This window comes from Anomalospiza imberbis, chromosome 4 (assembly GCF_031753505.1).
Source record: "Anomalospiza imberbis isolate Cuckoo-Finch-1a 21T00152 chromosome 4, ASM3175350v1, whole genome shotgun sequence".
In the NCBI taxonomy this organism is placed as follows: Eukaryota; Metazoa; Chordata; class Aves; order Passeriformes; family Viduidae; genus Anomalospiza; species Anomalospiza imberbis.
In genome coordinates this window covers 2,338,624-2,356,157 of record NC_089684.1, presented here as the reverse complement: position 1 = coordinate 2,356,157, position 17,534 = coordinate 2,338,624, and the positions used below count along the sequence as shown (strand labels likewise).

The 17,534-nt window shown below is 36.1% G+C and overlaps 1 protein-coding gene across 5 annotated transcripts in view; it reads left to right on the top strand.

Moving 5' to 3' along the window:
• SGCZ (sarcoglycan zeta) overlaps positions 1-17,534 on the top strand; it is a 395,300-nt gene that overhangs the window by 229,032 nt on the left and 148,734 nt on the right. The window lies entirely within an intron of this gene.

Below are 17,534 nucleotides of genomic sequence, written 5' to 3'. Positions count from 1 at the left end.
AAGTGCATAGCTCGAATAGCAGATATTTGAAGAATACTTTTGATGGACAGTCATTTTAATGAGGGGGAAAAAGCTGGAACAAATTAATTTTGTATACCAGAGTTCATGGGAACAATCAACAGAAAGTCATAAAAATAAAAGAAGGCTAATGCATCAGCATGTTTCTCAAGTAGAGCAACTAAATCAGAGTTAATTTTATAGTTCAGGCCAAGCAGTAATAATTTGTAAGTTTATTTAGCAATGATTAGAGAGATATCAAACCACTTGAACAAAATTTAGTTACTTAAAAGCACCAACAGTCTATATGAATAATGAAATGTGTGATTCTTACTTCCTTTCTATTATTGGGATGACTTATCTAAGTAAAGAGTGCAATAAAAAATTACATTCTCTTCTTGGAATCCTGATTTTATTTGTACAAATCTTCCATCTGGAAATAAATACAAGTCTGTGTATTAAGTACAAGAGCAGAATGTACTTATATAAATCTAGCCTAAATTAGACCTAGCAAATTTAGGAATTATAATTAAAAAGAAACAGGAAGATAAGACAGAATACGTACTGATAAATATCTTAGATGGCAGAGTATTTCCTCTTCTTTCTTATAAATCAGGATATTAAATGTGTGGTTGGAATCCCAGACAGGATTAAATGATGAATCAAATATTTCACTGATGCAGAAGCAAGGACATTTTTTAATTAAAAATGTGGATAAGGGGTTGGTCTGTCCTGCAGCAAACGAGGAGAAAAATTTTCAAGACTTTTATCCAAAAGATACAACACTGATGGAGGTATCATTTCTATGCCTAACAAACGTATTTTACTACTGCTAGGTACAATCAAGGAATGAAAATCAAGAAATCCAGTAATATTATATATAAAGGGTGTTGCCAGAGACAATGCAGAAGTAGTGGAAATACCACAAAATAGAAGTCAATGTTAATACACAGTTCTAAATCTCTTAATCCAAATTTGGCTTCCTTTTCTGGAAAAGCCTGGTGCATCAGAGCTTGTCCAATGATTTGTTATTCAGGCAGCATGGTGCATACCCTGACTGTCACATCAATGCCCATCAATAATGTGTGCACTACATTATTTTACTGTGACCCTCAGTTAAGTACAACAAATTGTGCACAGCCTTATGTAAGATCTTAGAGTTTTGAGCTCATGGTATCCTACAAAACAAAATCCCCCAAAACCCCAGATACATATTTTAATGTATCTAATAATGAAATCAGCATTTTTGTGATGCAAAATCACTATCTATACAATTTTTTAAGTTATAGATCTTCCTTTCCTCTCACCTCATTGACATCTATTTATACAGTAGAGCAACATCAAGAAATGTCTTCCCAAAGAGAAATTTCTAATTACTGTGTTTATTTTTCTTATTATCTTCAAGGCTCAGTTTTATAACAGCAAGGATGGGCAAGACGACAACAGATTTCTGTCTGCATCCACAAAAAACTAAAATTGGAATAAGTATAAAAAGATACAATAGGAATTAATATATATTAACTTTGGTTCAAATTTTAACACATCTTTCTTCTCATATACTGGGATGGCACAAGTCAAAAAATGATAAGCAATTCTTTTTATAAAATGAAAATCAAAATTGCTACATGCTCTCGTCCTCTCAGTTAAGATTATATTTTAATAGTAAAGGTAGATGAAAGCATACGTAAAAATAGAAATTAAAATATATATACTTGATCATTTTCAAATCATTCTTCCATCTTTTAGAGATGGAGTTTTCTCATTTCCTTCATTGTGTTCAGGAATATACAATTCTTATCTGTCATCTCTCGGGGTCTGGTCATGCTACATAGAAGTAACAGAGGAGACAAATATCTATATTAGTTTTATTGGCTGAATAAGCAATATAACAGACAGGTATTTTACATAGTTTTTGTCACATATTCTAACATTGTTATTTATTTACCAAAATATGATAATCACTATTAAAAATGTGTTCATTTTTTACAATAGTCAATTCAGAATAAAAATGTATTATGCCAACAATTTGCCTGTGGATTTGTTCCTCAGACTGATTGATATAAGTTTATGTGTATATAAACATCCAAACTTATTTTTTCTTAAGAGGGATGTAAACTATTCACATTTGAACTTCCTTGTGGTTTTTACAAATTATTTTGTTCTTCACTAATGAAAATGCTAACTATAAAGGAAGAGGGTTGATTTTTAAGCTTAGATCTATGCTATTTTCTCTTACTTTCAAACCCTCATTCATTATTTGCAAAATAATCTAAATTAAATCCTATCTACAGGATGCTATTATGGAAATTCTTTTGTCATGATTACAAAAAGGTCACACTCTTTTATGGTACCTAAGGAGGACCTGTTGGATAGGAGAAAAGGACAAAGAGTATGGCAACACAAAGTCTCTGGCAGATATAAAACTTTGGGGGAATATGCTTGCTCTAAACTCTCATGTCACTATTTATATTGAGCAGGAGTCTTATGGTCTGCAGTTCTTAATATGAACTGTGGAAAAATAAATATCCTGTTATGAATTGTTATCTGAGCTTTTGTCTGTCAAAGGACTCTTCTGTTTTAAGGTTTAATAAAGCTGTAACCTGGAGCTTGCTGAAGGTTAACACATTTACTTTCAAGAAAATAAAATTCAGTGGCATTTATTACTGTACAAATAAAAAAAAATAGTTTTTGTAGTCTGAAGGGAAGCATTAAGGGATTTTGGATTCATGGTGTGTTTGAATAAAATTACTTCAGATACCCTAAGGTTCAGGTGAAACCTGAGTCATATGTAAAGTAAAAGTATAATAAAACAGCTGATAATTCTTACCCTTTCTTAACAATTCTGAATACACTTAAGCTGCTGCCTCAATCAAAATGAAAATAAGTATAGATTTTACAATAGGGTACAGTACAATCACAGGTTCTCAAAGGTATAAGCTCAGCTAAAATATTCTGCAGACTACTAATATTTGTTGACAGAAGATCTGAGGAGTCCATCTAACCAGTCCAGTCATATAAATATTTCAGAATACTCTTTTCTATTTAACTGAAATTTATTAATATTCAATAACTTACACTGTATAAATTTACACAGACACAAAAAGATATTCCTAAATAATTATTTTATATCAAGTAATCTTTCTGTATTACACAGAACATCTCCAAAATTTTACTTGACAGCTTCTAGTTTACTGGGCATTAAAACCTCTCATAGCTGCTTGTGCACTCTACTGAATATTATTAGAAGTATTTCTATAAACTTTTTCACATTTCTCTGTGGGTTTTTTGTATGTTTTAACACTTGGTATTATTCTTATACACGCAATCTAAAAGATTCAAGGGTCAGGTTAGCAGTTAATGGCTGGGTTTTCAAAAGCAACTGGAAGTCAAGCTTGACGGCATGTATGTTATTTGAAAAACGCTCTCCTGCACAGCTTTATGCTCGTTGGTGTTGTAAGATGCCCTCCAGATCCATTCTATGTGAAATATTTCCTTATTGAGCACAGAATTTGTTGTGTATCATACACACGTGTAGTACGCTAGGTAATAGCAGCTGTCTGGGAAATAACGGCTGGACAAACAAGAAGTCTGTTATGGAGGGTGTTGAAGAGCAGCATGCTCATGCAGGCTCTAAAACCTCAAAGTATGCTGCTGGAAGTGTTCATTTTCGTGAAGGTGGAGCAGTAAAGTATGTAAACAAAGAATTTCTGTGACTGGGCAGGACAGTGAAGATCAGGAATTGTATATTAGTGGTGCATGTGAGGCATACAAGTCTTTCTCCTTCCTTTTTATTTACTGATGATTAGAAGTATCAATTCCAGGGTGACTACAGGAAAATAAGCAGTCAGGAAAAGGTGTCCATATAGTGGGGAAGCCAGCTGAACATGAGCTACAGAGGAGAGACAGCTGTTCAGCCTACAAAAGGAACATTCTGTGGTGGATAGCTACTTGGATGGAGAGGAGCTGTTAAAAGTTGGGGGAAATGTTACTCTGACAGCATCATCTGTAGTTACTCTGTGGAGAACTTCACCCCATGATGTGGATGCTAAAAAATTGATGGATGTTTGAGAATTTAATGGGTAAACACATGGCAGGAAAATGTACCACAAAAAAAATATTCCTGGATCTGAATATCCTATTTTAAGATTTGTGTGTCGGATGTTTTTGGGAATGAGACATTGGGATTAGCTTTTGGTCTCACCCAGAATGGCCATTCTTATGATTTTTTGAAAGCAGGGCTGAGGACATGATTCTCAGTTTATACATTATATTGATAAACCAGTTGTTTGTATTGTGTATTTCAATGCATCTCAGTGTGCAGTCAAAGTAGGAATTTAAGGATCACATTAAGTCAATAGAACTAAGTGGTTTAGTCCTGATCCCAGGAAATTAGAAACTATTTAAAATCTTTACTTCCTCCCATAAATAGATGAAAAAATAAAGCGGCAGGCTGAGTAGCAGTGTTGTAGCATCACAGAACAAAACTAAACTGATTTCTTGTCAAACTAAATTCTGGATTTGGCTCTGTAAGTTATTGCTCTCTGCCATGAACGTGTGATTTAGTTGACTAAACTATTTCCAAGCAATGTCTGCTTTCATATGATTTTGCAAACAGTTTAAGACAATTTGAAGAGATGGTAAAAAGAACTGTGCAAGCTATTGGAATAACAGTTTATGAATATATTGTGGATATTTTCCAAGTTAGAATTTCAAAGAGTTTTTTCCTTCACATTTACAAATATAAGTATGTTTGTATTGATTGTATAAATTCTGAAAAAACCCATCAGAATGTCTTGAATAGAAAACATTGATCAGTTGTTTCAGTTTTTGCCCTTGCTGCAGATAGTACCTTAGGCAACACAGTATTAAACTTATATAAATTTGTCAAACAAAATGTTATAGATGTTATTTTATAATTTTTTTTTCCATTTACTAGAATGGATGAAACTCACTTCAAAGTACTAAAAAATAATCCATATAATCCATATACCTAGATTACTTTCTGTGCTTATTCTCAGTTGTCTCTCTATCCCTTTGCAAAATCTACAAGGAAGCAGCCGCTATAAGGGTAGCTGAGATAATTTAGATTTACTTTTTTTCTTAATCCCTAATTGCTGTTTATGACAGCAATTTAGAGGAGCAAAAGCATGTTTAAGCTATCTCTGTCTTCCTAGAACTCATTATGGATCTATTCCATTCTGGTGTATGCCTTACGTTTCCATATGTGTGTATGAAACACACATGTGTACAGCTACCCATGTGAATCGTAGACACCCTTTCTTATGCTGGCTGCATTTTAATATTCATCTGCTCTCTGGCCTTGATCAAGTCAATGCACAAGCAAGGATTGCCAGAAGCTTGTCCACATATTCAGATTTGAATATACTTCAGGATCTAGCTACAGAGAAATCATAATGAGTGTTTTAGCAGACTTTGCCCATGTGATTGTGGGTGATCAATCTCTTTGAAATTGAGTGTCATGACAGAATGCTAGAATATTTTCCATATTTAGTTTTGATATTAAAAATATTTGAAGAAAAATGCAACTCCAATTATTTTTAATAGAATGGCAGTTTTTATTTGACTGTCAGATGAAGGAAATAAAAAATGCCATAATCTCTGATCAACACACAGCAGATTAGATGTATGGTGGCAGTATTACTGACATCTGAGGTGGTAATTTTCCAAAACTACCTAGAAACTAAAAAAAAACTCAGTATAAGAGGCAAAACAACCTTTCAAAATTAAATTTAATGTAAAGTAAAAGCAGAAAAGCCTTGCATTTTTTTATTATTTGACAAAAATTGTCTTTATATTGAGTGCTCAAAAATTCTCCTGTTTTTCATTAAATCTCCTGGGAAAGCAAAACAAATTTATATGCCAGTATAAAAGCAGACTTCTTAGGTATATAAAGTACACAAGTCAGCAAAAACTTAATGAATCTTCATCTAAAGACATAATATAAAACTATGTTTCCTTTTTTCACTTTTACAAGTGAATCATAGAATCATCATAGAATCATTGAATGGTTTGTGTTGGAAGGGGACCTTGATCATCATTCCAACCCCACTGCCATGGGCAGGGGCACATTCAGTTAGATCAGGTACTCAAAGCCCCTTTCAAGCCTTCAACAGGAATGAGGCATTCACAGTTTCTCTGGGCAACCTGTTCCAGTGCCTCAGAGACCTCACAGTAAAGAATTTTTCCCTAATATCTAATCTAAATCTACTTTCCTTCAATTTGAAGCCATTTCCCTTTGTTCTTTCACCACACACTTTTGTAAGTAATTTCTCTCCATCTGAAGTTCCCTTTGGATAATGGAAGGATGCACTTAGGTCATCCTGAAGTCTTCCCTTTTCCAGGCTGAACAATCCCAATTCTCTCAGTCTTTGCTCTTAGGAGACGTGTTCCATCCCTCTGATCAACTTGGTGCCCATCCTCTGGACCAAGTGCTAACTGTTCCTATTTTTCCCCAATCTGTTGTCTTCATCACTGTCACTTGTGGTTATCAAATCACCTCATGTGGTTATCTCAATGTAACTGATATTACTTGCATGTTACTTTAATGTAGTCACTCTGCAGTGATGAGCATGAGGACAGAAACCCCAAGAAATAAAATGCTTTAACTACTCCAATTTTATGTGAGTGGAATTATTCATATAACTATACTTCAGAATTGGTTGTATATATTTGAATTTTCTCAAGCTGCGAAGTGAAAGCTTAAAGGTGAACAGGAAAGGGTGTATAAGCAAGGGAAGAAGAAATAGGAGGCAAAAGAAAAGACTAATTGAAGATGGTAATATTATGAGATTAAAAAAGAATTATGAGATGGAAAAATTGAAATAAAGAAAGAAAGCCATTTATGTTTCATATAAAAGAGGTTTCTTAGATAACTGATGTATTAGCTGCAGGCAGCAATAAGTTTTAAAAATGAAAAACAATACATAATTTTATATCACTAAAATTTAAATGGTGACAGCACTAGCAGATATGATATATTGCAAAGAAGTATTCTAGTCTTCTGAATAAATCATTGAACAAGGACTCTGAAAATCAGAGTTTGATTTTTAGCACTCTTTGCAGTTGACTAGCTGAGAATGTTAATGATTATTACTTCTAAATGAAAGTTTTTGGAAAACGAACTTGAATGAGAGCAGTCCTGAGAAGGATGTGGGGATTCTGGTGGATGAGAAGCTTGACATGACCCATCAGGGTGCAGCTCAAAGAGTCAGCTGTACCTTGAGCTGCATGAAAAGGAACGAGGCCAGCAGTTTGTGGGAGGTGATTCTACTCCTCTACTCCACCCTTGTGAAACCCCACCAGGAGTACTGGTACAAGTATCTAATTTTGTTTTTGTCTTTAAATAAGCATTGCTATTAAGAAAAGCTATTCTGATAATCACCTTAATTATGGAAACCAGCTTTTTTTAATATATAGTTTTGGAAAGGGAAGAAAAATAAATGAGTCAAGAAAAAATTGTGGATAGAGGTAAGAACAGAAAAAAAAAAAGAGAAAAAACAAGTATGAAAATCAGGAAAAAACTGTGTTCCTTATTTTTTTCAAGTGTCTAGTACAGGATGATGCAAATTTTACAAGGACAGAGATGTACTCTGAAATATACCTAAAACTGGCTTCTCAGAATGATTCTGGCATTTTATTCATGTGGAACTATACTGAATATACTTTATTACCTTTCAAGGAAATAGGTACTTGGTTTATTTTCTCTGAAAATCTTTGCTAGAGGAACTATAAATTTATTCTTAAAAATTATGATTACCTTTCACATCAGTGGAAGATAAATTCTACCATACTTAGCAGTACCAGCAAGGTGCTATTTATGCAGGTGTGAGTTTTAACAGTGCCGCTACAGATGCAGCATGTGTGTTAGCAGAGAGGCATGAGATGCACATGGCACATTCAATTTATATGATTTATATGATTTTTGCAAATAGAGATGGGCTGGTGGGAGATGTGGTGGTTGGAGGTCGCTTGGGGCAGAGTGGTCGTGAAATAATAGAGTTCTCAATATTTGGTGAAGTCAGGAGGAGCACCAGTAAGATTCTTGCATTGGACATCCGGAGGGCAGACTTTGGCCTGTTTAGGAGACTTTTTCAGACCTCCCTTGGGAGGCAGCTCTTAAAAACAAAGGGGTTCAGGAAGGGTGGGCATGCCTCAAAACCGAGATCTTGAGGGCACAGGAACAGACTGTCCCTGTGTGCCGAAAGATAAGTCAACGGGGGTAAATGTCCAGCCTGGCTGGACAAGGAGGTTTTGGAGGAACTTAGCAATAAAAAAAGGATGTATCAGCTTTGGAAGGAGGGTCAGGTCTCTAAGGAAGTATTCAAGAGGGCTGCTAGAGCATGCAGGAAAAAAATTAGGGAAGCCAAAGCTCAGTTTGAACTTAGAATGGCGACTTCTGTAAGGGATAATAAAAAATGTTTTTACAAATACATTAATGCTAGAAGGAAGGGTAAGACCAGCCTTTGTTCTTTACTGGACAAGGGAGGGAACTTAGTATTTGCAGATGAGGAGAAGGCAGAAGTGCTTAATGCCTACTTTATCTCAGTTTTTAGTGGGAAGATGACTTGCCTTCAAGACACCTGTCCACCTGGGCTGGTTGATGGTGCCAGGGAGCAGAATGGTCCCCCCATTATCCAAGAGGAGGCAGTCAAAGAACTACTGAAATGCTTGGATGTTCATAAATCTATGGGACCTGACGGGATCCACCCCAGGGTAATGAGAGAGCTGGCAGATGAGCTTACAAAGCCACTCTCCATCATCTACCAACAGTCCTGGCTCACTGGTGAGGTTCCGGATGACTGGAAGCTGGCCAATGAGACACCCATTCACAAAAAGGGTGCAAAGGAGGATCCTGGTAATTATAGACCAGTCAGCCTGACCGCAGTACCTGGCAAAATAATGGAACAGTTTATATTAAGTGCCATCACACAGAATTTACAGGATGGCCAGGGTATCAGACCCAGTCAGCATGGGTTTAGGAGGGGTAGGTCATGTTTAACCAACCCGGTCACCTTTTATGACCAGGTAACCCGCCTGGTGGATGCAGGGAAGGCTGTGGATGTTGTCTATTTGGATTTCAGCAAGGCCTTTGACTCTGTCTCCCTCAGCATACTCCTGGAGAAGCTGGCAGCCCGTGGCTTGGACAGGAGCACTCTGTGCTGGGTTAGGAACTGGCTGCATGGCCGGGCCCAGAGAGTGGTGGTGAACGGTGCTGCATCCAGCTGGGGACAGTCACCAGTGGTGTCCCTCAGGGCTCTGTGCTAGGGCCAGTTCTGTTTAATGTTTTTATTGATGATATGGATGAGGGTTTAGAGTCTTTCATTAGTAAATTTGCAGATGACACTAAGCTGGGAGCGTGTGTCGATCTGTTAGAGGGACGGAGGGCTTTGCAGAGGGACTTGGAACGGTTGGATGGATGGGCAGAATCTAATGGGATGAAGTTCAATAAGTCCAAGTGCCGAGTCCTGCACTTCGGCCACAAAACCCCCTGCAACGTTATAGGCTGGGGACGGTGTGGCTGGACAGTGCTCAGGTGGAAAGGGACCTGGGGGTGCTGGTTGACAGTTGGCTGAACATGAGCTACCAGTGTGCCCAGGTAGCCAAGAAGGCCAATGGCATCCTGGCCAGTATCAGGAATAGTGTGACCAGCAGGAGCAGGGAGGTCATTCTTCCCCTGTACTCGGCACTGGTGAGGCCACACCTGGAGTGCTGTGTCCAGTTCTGGGCCCCTCAGTTTAGGAGGGACGTTGAGTTGCTTGAGCATGTCCAAAGGAGAGCAAAGACGCTGGTGAGGGGCTTGGAACACAAGCCGTATGAGGAACGACTGAGGGAGCTGGGATTGTTTAGCCTGGAGAAAAGGAGACTCAGAGGTGACCTTATCACTCTCTTCAGCTCCCTGAAGGGTGGATGTGGTGAGCTGGGGGCCGGTCTCTTTCTCCGGGCAACAACAGATAGAACAAGAGGACACAGTTGCAAGCTGCGCCAAGGGAGATACAGGCTAGACTTAAGGAAGAAGTTTTTCACAGAAAGAGTGGTCAAATACTGGAATCATCTGCCCAGGGAGGTGGTGGAGTCACCATCCCTGGATGTGTTTAAAAAAAGACTCGATGTGGCGCTTGATGCCATGATCTAGTTGAGGTGTTAGAACATGGGTTGGACTCGATGATCTTAAAGGTCTCTTCCAAGCTAGAAAATTCTGTGAAATTCTGTGAAATAGGTCTAAATATATCTTGAAATATTTAAGTATGTTAAAAGTGTTTGAAATATCTACTATGTACTCATTAGTTGTCTCTTTATTACTTTTTTCAATTAATGGAGAGCTATAAATTTTATATTAATTCAGAGATGCTTTTGGCCTCTAATGGTTATGATCTTTTGTGATGTGCTAGTGACATTAAATAAACACAATTGGTGGAATTCTTTAAAAAATATTTATTACTTACAATAAAACTGTCTCTAAACTCTATAATGATACTGTAAAAATTTCAGTACCAGGAGAGAAAGGTCTTTAGGAAGAAGTGGTTTCAGGCTCATACTAAGGCAGAGCAATACAGGCTGAGTCTTGAAAATGAGAGTGGAGGAAGGTAGAAAAGGAAGGAAGGAAGGAGGGAGAAAGGGAAAAAAACATCTCTTCAATGCAAATAATGTTGGCACTTTCTGGATGTTGATCTCAGACACATTAGCTGGGTATAGACAGCTAAATAAGATCTAAGGAGTATAACTGGTGAGACAAAATATAGGTAAAAGTCAATGGATTATCATAGAATTATTGATGCTGACAGCCCTGTGCTTTCCAAGAAAACACTGGTGTGAAGTAAGGAACAGATGCTGAACAATATGGCACATCTGTTTTCATGCTGCTTGTGCAAACTGACCCTTGACATTCTGTATGAGGTCAAAAGATTTCTGAAATTTCAGTGAACAGGCACTGTGGGCATGGAGGTTGACAGCTCAAATCAGGTGTGTTTTTTGCCTTTCAGCAAATATCTGATGATCATGGGTGAAATAAAATCTAAGGCTTAGCAGAGAGTGCTTGAAATGTTATTTGTTGTAGAATTTTGCAGCTGTTAAAGATATGTTATATAATCTGTCATAATTTATTCTTGATCTATTTTTATTCTCTTCATTTGAAGGGTAGAAACTATTATTGAAAGTTATTCTCTCTACTGAAAATTCATTTCAACAAAGCAACTTGTAATGCACAGTTTAGGAAAGGATGTGTAGAACTAAACCATTAGCTAGAATTACATTTATTACTTGATACACTATATTTTATGATTGATTTTCTTGAAACAAACTACAGGAATGCCTGACATGAGTGGAAACAATAATTTTTTCTGGACTGGGGACATCAGCATGTAGGAAATGACTGTTACCTTTTGCAAAGGATTCAGTCAGCCTTGCTGTCCCAGAAAGGTTACAGACCTGGATGTGGTGACAAACATTAATTGTTTGAGAGGTTTATTTGTTTACACAGACAGACTTATAAATAAAAAAAGCTAACTAGGTAATTAAAAGGATTCACATACAACAACAAACATTTTACTGCTTTGTATACAATCCAAGGCAGTAAATATAATGGAATGTACCAAAAAGCTAACTCCTGTTAAGTATTATTTTTTTATCATAGATGGCTAATTTCATGCCTGATGATCTGGTCTATGATAATTAGTCTTAAAATTGTGATGCAGTATTCCTGTTTTAGATATACATTGAGTGTTCGCTGGAAAAGGTAAAAAACTACTTTCTCAAAATTTGCAATATTTATTTCAATAGCTTTCACAATGATTCAAATAAGAACAGTATGCATCCTCAAGACAGGACTATTGCTTTCTTCTTGTGAAATTTCCAGCGTCTTAGGAGAGCATCTTGTTAATGGAAGTAGTTTGACACTTTAGACTGTGTACTTCATTAGCACTTTATTGGGATGCATGAGCATGGTGATGAAAAATCCTTTCTAGTTGTGAGAAAATTGATGCATATTAAGAATATTACACAGGACAGGGTTTTTTATTTTATTTTTTGCCCAAATGGTTATGTCTGGGATTTGAGGACATTGAAAATCAGACAATTGTGTATTGTATTATTGTGAACCAGATTCTTGCCAGGTTACAACTAAACAGTTGTCCTCTGGGAATTACTTACAATAACATCCAGGAAAAACCAAATTTGTAAAAAGCAGCATGAATTTTATAAGAACAGATTTATGCTTTTTATTTGGATTTCACATCATGTCGGTCACAGAAGTTCCCCTGTGCCATTGCTACTCTATCTCACTAGGTGAAAAACTTAGCCATATGTTGCATCACATAAACGAAAGTTGTTGAATTCCCAGACTTATTACATGAAAAGTAATTCAATAAAATTAATTGTTTCTTTTATATTATTCAATTTGTGTGCATTGTTTTTCACACTGTACTGTAACGTCACATGTTTTGTGATTCCTCAGGACCAAGACTGCAACTTCATTGAGCAGGCATTAAGTTTAAAGTAAGAAAAAACAAAGAGTAATGAGATTACAGTAAAGGAATGGGAAGTTGAGGTTGTCAGAAGTCTAGAAGAGCATTTGAAAGATGGAGGAAGAGCAAGGAATTCAGGAATAAAAATCCATTATATTATATTATTGAATAGAAACTTCAAGTCAGGGGCACGTCTCTGCTGCTATGGAAACTGTTTTCTGTGTAGTCACAGAATCAGTGCACTGAAGTGATTGCAAGCAGGGAAATACATGTGAAATACAGTATGAAACTTCATTTAAATTACTGAAAATATCTAAAGAAATAAAGGAATTTCAGTAAATGAGGAAAACTGGAGGAAAATATTTTGCGATTTTATCAACTTTTCTTGTTTCCCACTGAAACAAAAATAAACTTTGCACCATTTTTAAGAACTATCCAGTAGTCTGGCACTGAAACTGCAATTATGGGATGTAGGAGACAAAGTTCAAAGGAGGTAATACAGCAGCCTTACAGTGTTTGATCATGCATTCCAGTACTTCTGAAGATGTCTTTCTAAATTAGAAGTCAGCACATTTCTAGTATATTTTGTAGTAATCTTCTAAACTAGTATTTTCTTTGAAAATTCTGCAGTTACCTGAATAATGACAAAAAATGCATCTGATTTAATGGGGTGTATTTCTTGGGATTACATCAATGGAACATATAATTCCATTTCACAGTTTTCTTTGTGAGAATTTGTCATTATTTTATTATATTTCATCAACAAAGAAGCTTACTATAATGCATCCTCAGATTTGAAATTATCTCTGATTTTATTTTTTTTTTTTTATGAGATATTCTTGATGTGGTATTGCTTGCAATTTTTACTTTCTGTTTTGCAACTTGTCTAGATATATTCTATTCTGGTAGTGGCTGTGGCTCTCAGTTCATGAGCTGCTAATAGCTGTAGGCACCCCAAATATATCTTAAAACCCATCCCACCTTTTCTTTCACAGTAACCAACTACAGGCAAAGTTAAAATACTTTTTCTGTTTGTTGGAAAGGCATATCCACATTTAAATGTACTTGAACTGGTAAATAGTTGAAGAGACTTCACCAACTACAATTATTTACTCTTAAAGTGTTTCCTTGGATATAGGAACACAATCCTGTAAAAAAAATCAACCACTTCAACTCTTCTCTCACATTCTCTTGACCACGGTAATGAGTCCATTGTGCTTGTCATAGTGTCTGGATAGCACCTGCAGTTGGGATGGGGACAGTGTCAGGACTGCCTTTCTGCGGTCATGGGCTGTTTTATCAGGTCACTCTTCTCTCAGGACTGCATTCTGAAGCTGGCGGAGTCATAACTTCTTAGGTATTTGTAAACCTCTGCTCTCTTGATTTTATTAAAAAGAGCAATGTAGCTTCTGCATCGTACCCCAGTGCCAGGAGAAGAAATCTTAAGCAGCGCTTTTCCAGTAATCTCTTCTTTCTTCCACTACACATTCCTGTTCCTCCAGCACAGCAGACTAGTTGTGTTCTGATGTTAATGCTTTGTTTCTTGTTTGTCTGGGCTCTTTTTCATTTCTTTGTTTGGTGAGTGTTGTTTTAATTTTTTTGGGGTTTTTTTGTTTTGTTTTGGTTTTTTTTTGCATTTGGGCGCAGAGTCAGGAAGAGCAAGAAAGTATCAGGAAATCGAAATATTTTAATTTCTTTGTATGTGTATATATTTTTTTAAACTCTTCTCAGTTAATTTTCCCAATGGCAGAGGTCTGGGAGAAAAAAAAGAGAAATAAGTAGAACAGCAACTGCTGCTGCAAATTTCACTTTGTGAGGCTACATCTTGAGCCAGGGTCAATCAGTGCTGCCTGCAGCCACTGCTGCCGAGGCTGGCTGCTACTACAAGTGTCTCCTAGGTCTCATGCACTCCTCTTCCACTCTCTGCCATTTGATTTGGTAGAGTCTGACAGAAACTTTGATATGTGCTTTGTGCTCCCTGATTCAAGTGAAAAATGCTGAATTGTGGATAGATGACAGGGTATGTCCATGGCTATCACACAAAAATTCTCATTGATTACAGTCAGTGGCAGTTGCAGTCACTATGGTGGGCAATTTATGCCTTTCTTTACCAGATGTATATTTTCAAAGTTGTTTCAAGATATTGCAAACTTAAGAGAAGCTTTAAAGCAAAGAGGAAAAAAACAACACCTTGCTGTTCTCTACTAGGAGTAAGGTTTCAAAGCTGCCATCTTATTACACAGTAGTTTCCTTTTTTTCCAGGTTATTTTGTGAAGTTAGAACGATTTGCAACTCTGAAAACTATTTTGGGATACCAGATCTGCTTCAGAAGGAGCAATAGTCTCTTATGGGATTTAGGATGAGGGAATCTCTTCATTCTGCTCTATCAGAATCCTTCTATCCACCCTGAGCTAGTGATGCACTTGAGATTAACCCTTTATGAAGAGATTAAGAGTGCTCTATATCCTTATGAGCAGCAATGGATTCTGAGACCCAAGAGGGAGCAAGAGCAAATGGGGTGGATCTGTGTCTCTTCAGAGGTGTTGCTTTTTAGTGTGCTTTGACACTACCCTGAAATAGAATCTCTGAAGTGGGATCTGTAATTTTGTATTAAAGATCATTATTGTATTTAAAAGTCTGTACAAGTTCAGTAGTATAAGAAATGTATTCTGTGCAAAGCAATGGAATATGCATTTTTCAGTCAATAATTGATAGAGACAGTATACAATCAGGAAATTTCTTCAGAAGCTAAAAATAATTCAGTGCTACAGCGTTGGCTGAAATTTATTTATTGGTTGAAATTAATTTACATCATTTATTTTGATGAAACATTGCATTTCCCTATGGCAACGGAAATTTTTCCCCACAGACATTTGTAATATTGAATAACATAATAGTGGGTTTTTTCTTATACATGGTTGTAATAGGATGTATTTCTTTGAGTGCTCCAATGTTCCCTTCATGTAGACTTATGGAACTGTGCTCTTATGCTTTCTGTGAGCTCTACAAAAATCTACACAGAATAAATGAACAGGTTCTAAAACTTCCTGTGATATCTGTAATTTACTCCCATATCATTAGTGAAATTTTTCTGCTTTTATAATATTAGAATTCAGTACTATAACTAAGTTCTAAATTTTAAGTGATGTTGGATGATCAAGGGATTAGGTTAAAAAAGGGACTTTAACCTAAATGTTTTAATAGAAATTCTTCTATTGTGTCAAATGTCAATTTCAGTAAACAGTAAAAAGGATTAAATGAATTGATCCTAAAATTTTTTAATAACTTAAGGAAAGAAAATACCCTAAGATTCAAGAGCTTCCTTTTTTTTACTGCTTTTGCTATAAGAGTTTTTCAGCACATGCAATTTATGCAGCAATTACCCAATAATGTTGGAGAATTGCTTCCAATTCAACAGTCATAAATAGTGATGCACCAGGCACAGTAAAACATTATGTGTTTTACAGAGAAGTAGCAATGCCCTGTCTTTGGCATTGCTGTATGATTGATGCTTTTGAAACAGAAATATCTGCCATTACCAGTGCTTTTTCACAACTTAACAGACCATGTTCATATCCACTTAGAAATGTTTACCTTAATGCATTGAAACCTGTACACCTAATATCCCTAAAAATTGACATTTTATTTAAATGGGAAGAATTTCCAGTTAGAGTGTTATGCAGTGCCTGGACAGCAAGTGATTCAAAAATATTAAGTGTTATTTGCTAAGTGATTATGAAGTGTATTTGGTACAATTATTTTCCTTTACTCTGGTTGACCCTTTCTCTGCTTCCATTTAAACCATTTTATGAAAGGATTACATTTAAAAACTAGGAAGTGTTTGCTGTCACTTGCAGACCACTGACATTTTTCAAGTTTATGAACCTCTCTCTGAGCTCTTTGCAGACTTCCTCTGTCAACATCCTTGATGATGTATTGATTAATTTTTCTGAACATTCACAGAGTGCTCAAGAGTATTAATCAAACTCTAGCAGGATGTAAAATCCCACTAGGCAAGGTGACCACTATTATCCCATTAAAATCCAAGTATTGCTTTTATATCCTGTACATTTTAAAAAGGGCCTTTTTTGGGTCAATTACAATTTTCATTTGTATTTTCCTTTCAGAAGCATATTCCACTACTTTATATACACTCGGAAAATAATTGATATAGATTTAAACTACTAACATAGAAGGCTTGATTATATTGTCCAAGTTAATAGTCTCCCTGCACAACTCTGAAAGTACATTAGGACAATCTAGATCTGATGGAAGAGCAAGTGCAGAATCTCCTTACACATTTCAGACAGTCCAGTTTATTACTGACACATCATTCTGTCTATGTGAAAAATAGCACCCTATTAGATTTTCAGATTTTCAGTGTAATGGCTACTAAACAAAAAGTTTGGGATTGATTGATTGATTTTAATGCCCTGTGGATATGCTGCTTAGTTGTATGAGATTGGTTATTAGTGTTGCTTCTCTTAAGTTTCCCCTTAAATATTCTCTGCTACGGATAATTTGGCCAATTTCCCACTAATTTTACAGTTCACTAATCCAGTTCATATGTACTTTTTTGGCTACCAAGATCTAAAAGCTGTGTTAAAATCAAGATAAGTTACATCATCTACTTTCCCTTCCATCTATAGGACTGTTCATTTGATTTTAGAAACAATTACATTAATCAAGTGTGATTTGCTAAATTGCCTCTTTCTTCTGTAGTTGGAATATTAAATAGTGTTAGCTACAAATTATTTTAACACAATATGTTTATAATATATTCATAGTGGAATCTGAGAATAGTTTGAGTTGGAAGGGACCTTAAAGACCAGGCTGGATGGGGCTTTGAACAACCTATCATAGTGGAAGATGTCTGCCCATCACAAGAGAGTTAGAACATAGATTTCTTTCCCAACTAGAATTGGAAAATCCAGTTGCATTTCTAGTTAGTATTTTTACGAAAACACATGACTCAGTAAAAATTTTCCTTGTAGGTTTGTCTGTCTCTAATACCAGAAATGAAACTCGGGTTAAACTGCAGTATTATTTGAATGACAA